The sequence below is a fragment of the Aotus nancymaae genome, unplaced genomic scaffold (assembly GCF_030222135.1).
Source record: "Aotus nancymaae isolate 86718 unplaced genomic scaffold, 86718_ANA_hifiasm-v0.15.2.pri h1tg000017l, whole genome shotgun sequence".
Taxonomy (NCBI): domain Eukaryota; kingdom Metazoa; phylum Chordata; class Mammalia; order Primates; family Aotidae; genus Aotus; species Aotus nancymaae.
The window spans coordinates 401582-405634 of NW_026988429.1; the positions used below are offsets into that span (position 1 = coordinate 401582).

The following is a 4053-nucleotide window of genomic DNA, read 5'->3' on the forward strand; positions in this document are numbered from 1 at the left end:
ACATGGGTCCTGTACTCCAGCCTCTGGAGACCAAGATTTGCCTTCTGCTTACCCTGGACTGAGGTGCTCATGACAGAGTCAGTGAAGAGGAGAAACTCTGTTCTGGTGAGTCCTGGCACCCTTACCCCCCAAGTATGCAATGGCTGAGGAGCGGGCACCAGGGACCAGACTGAGGTTGGGTTTCAAACTAAGATACTTGATTCTCGTAGTTAAGCTAAAGAGCTTTGAGTACTTGATGGTGAAAATGTCATAATCCCTGTTAACATGCACAACTTGAAGGCATGATAATTAAAGAACACACTTGGACTTGTGGCACATGGAAATATGTGCACAGAAAAGAGAAATCTGTAATTCTTTAAAAGTAGGAAGACATTCTTCCTTGCCAAAATACATATATTCGGCTCAGTTATTAAGTTTGAAAATCTCCAAGAATTAAAGAGATTGTGTCCCTGGGATCCCATCACAGCCCTTGGTGTTACAGCAGTATGTTCTGCAGTGGCCATGATTGACTCTGTATTTGCAATATCAGCCCTTACATACAACTAGAGGAAGTGTGAATTGCATCACACAACTATTGTGATTACCAAAATCATGCTTCTTTTAGCACCATTGGGTTGTAGCCATCCTGCTTTCATTTTTGTTTTGACTGTGTACACACCGCTTTGTAATCAGCTCTCCTTTGGAGGGAACATAGTAAACACTGATGCAAGTGTAACCTGGAGAGATCCTCTTTCAATTGTTCCATCTGGATTCACCACATTTGCTGCCTTCTTGTTGGTCTTGGGATTCATTTTAGAAACAATCTTAGCTATTGGGAAGTTTTTTGTTTGTTTTTATTTTATAAGTTCTGAGATGCATATGCAGATTGTGCAGGTTTGTTACATAGGTATACATGTGCTGTGGTGGTTTGCTGCACCTATCAACTTGTCATCTAGGTTTCAAGCCCCAAATGCATTAGGTATTTGTCCCAATGCTCTCCCTCCCTTTGCCCCCAACCCCCCAACAGGCCCCGGTGTGTGATGTTCCCCTCCTTGCGTCTATGTGTTTTCATTGTTCAGCTCCTACTTATGAGTGAGAACATGCAGTGTGTTTTTTGTTCCTGGGTTATTTTGCTGAGGATGATGGTTTCCAGCTTCATTCATATCCCTGCAAAGGACATGAACTCATCCTTTTTTATGGCTGCATAGTATTTCATGGTGTATATGTCCCACATTTTCTTTATCCAGTCTATCATTGATAGGCATTTGGGCTGGTTCTATGTCTTTGCTGCAAGAAACATACGTGTGCATGTGTCTTTATAGGAGTATGATTTATAATCCTTTGGGTATATAGCCAGTAATGGGATTGCTGGGTCAAATGGCATTTCTGGTTCTAGATCCTTGAGGAATCACCACAGTCTTCCATAATGGTCGAACTAATTTACACTCCCACCAGCAGTGTAAAAGCACTCCTATTTCTCCACATCCAGCGTCTGTTGTTTCCTGACTTTTTAATGATCGCCATTCTGTGGCATGAGATGGTATCTTACTGTGATTTGGATTTGCATTTCTCTAATGACCAGGAAGTTGTTTTTTATCCAGATGAAAATCATCCTCAGAAACAAAACTTTTAGTCAGTCATGGATTGAAGAGAAGGCTAAAGATTGAATTCAGTCTTATTGACTAGAAGTCTTTGTTTTTCTTTATGATATAGGAAGTAGATGGAGGAACTTTAAACAGGTATTTGTGTAGTCAGGGGTCCCTGAAGGAGATGGCCGCGGTGGCCAATGAGAGAAGGCTATCACCAGTACAGCTTAATACTAGAACAGTTGAAATTAAAAGCAGGTAAGAGGGCTGGGCACCATGGCTCATGCCTGTAATCCTAGCACTTTGGGAGGCCAAGGCTGGTGGATCACCTGAAGTCAGGTGTTCAAGACCAGACGGAGCAACATGGTGAAACTCCATCTCTACTAAAAATACACAAGTTGGCTGACTCCATTTTTGGACTCAGCCTGCCTGCACCCAGGTGAAAAATAAATAAATAACAAATAAATAAATAAATAAAAAGAAAAAATATATACAAAAATTAGCTGGGTGTGGTGTAGGCGCCTGTAATCCCAGCTACTCAGGAGTCTAAGGCAGGAGAATTGCCTGAACCTGGGAGGCGGAGGTTGTAGTGAATCCAGATCGTGCCATTGCACTCCAGCCTGGGCAACAAGAGTGAAACTCTGTCAAGAAAGAGAAAGAAAGAAAGTAAAGGGAGAGAGAAAGGAGGGAGGGAAGGAAGGAAGGAAGGAGACAGAGAAAGAAAACAGAGAGAAAGAAAGAGAGAAAAGAGAGAGAAAGAGAGAAAAGAGAAAGAAAGCAAGAAATTGAGAGAGAGAGAGAAGGAAAGAAAGAAAAAAAGAGAAGCTCTTTAGTTTAATTAGATCCTATTTGTCAATTTTTGTTTTTGTTGCAATTGTCTTTGGCATCTTCATCATGAAATCTTTGCCTGTTCCTATGTCCAGAAAGGTATTGTCTAGGTTGTCTTCCAGGGTTTTCATAGTTTTGGGTTTTACATTTAAGTCTTTAATCCATCCTGAGTTGATTTTTGTATATGGTGTAAGGAAAGGGTCCAGTTTCAATCTTCTGTATATGGCTAGGTCATAGTACCCAGGTATTTAGTGAAACATTATCCCAGCACCATTTATTGAATGGGGAGTCCTTTCCCCATTTCACCACTGCTTGTTTTTGTCAGTTGTGTTGAAATCAGATGGTTGTAGGTGTGTGGCCTTATTTCTGGGCTCTCTATTCTGTTCCATTGGTCTATGTGTCTGTTTTGTATATATATAAGAGAGAGAGAGATTCTAAGGAATTTGTTCATATGGTTGTGGAGGCTTGGTAGATCTAAAATCTGCAGAGTAGGCTGGGAAAGAATTGGGGTCTGCGGTTTGAGTTTAAAGGCAATCTGCTGGCAGAATTCTTTTTTCTTCCACAAAAGTCAGTCTTTTTCTATTATGGCCTTCAACTGATTGGATGAGGCCCATTCACATCATGAAGGGTAACTTGCTTTACTCAAAGTCTACTGATGTAAATATTGATCTCATCTAAAAAATAACTTCACATAAACATCTAGATTAATGTTTCACTAAATACCTGGGTACTATGGCCTAGTTAAATTAACACATAAAATTAACTATCACAGATCCCAACAGAAAGCCTGGAGTGTTTAACAGTGTTCTTCCTCCACAGTGGGCTCTGAACTCCAGTATTTTTCCCCACAAACCCATCAGTCTACTAAAACTCTGATTAGCTTCTCAGTCTCTTAGTTACTGCTTCTTGCTCAACTTGATCTATGACCTTGGGCTGCTTAACATTGAAAGATGTCTTAAGAGGAAAGTGGCATAGAAAGTTGTAGAAAATTCCAAATGAGTTTTCTTTCTCTCTAGAAACCTCACCTCTAGAGACCTGAATGCTCTGGTAAGTCTCTGATGCCTTCAAACAGGTGTAAATATTTTATCATAGAGGAAGGATCATTGAGAGACTGAAAAAAATTATTAAATTCAACTTTCTTCATTAATAATTGTTAATAAACTTATAATGGATTAATACTTCCTTAATACAAAAAATAATGTGAGCTGGGTGTGGTGACTCATGCCTATAATCCTAGCACTTTTGGGAGGCTGAGGCAGAAGGATTGCTTGAGCCCAGGAGTTCGAGACCAGCCTGGGCAACATAGGGAGACCCTATCTCTCCAAAAAATTAAAAACAAACAAACAAAAAAAAAAAACATTAGTCAGGCAGGGTGGTGCACACGTGTAATCCCAGCTGCATGGGAAGCTGAGGTGGGAGGATGTCTGGAGCCTGGGAGGTAAAGGTTCCAGTGAGTCATGATTGTGCCACTGCACTTCAGCCTGGGTGACAGAGCCAGACCCTGTCTGAAAAAATATGTAAATCAATTAATATAGTTTTTCTTCTTTTTCTTTTTGGAGACAGAGTCTCACTCTGTCACCAGGCGCCAGAGTGGAGTGCAGTGGCACAATCTCGGCTCACTGCAACCTCCGCCTCCTGGGTTCAAGCAATTCTCCCGCCT

The 4053-nt window shown here is 41.0% G+C and overlaps 1 pseudogene; it reads left to right on the top strand.

The window, feature by feature from the left end:
- The first annotated feature begins 566 nt into the window (after positions 1 to 566).
- On the top strand, positions 567 to 1858 carry LOC105717188 (palmitoyltransferase ZDHHC6-like; annotated as a pseudogene).
- The last annotated feature ends 2195 nt before the right edge of the window (positions 1859 to 4053 follow it).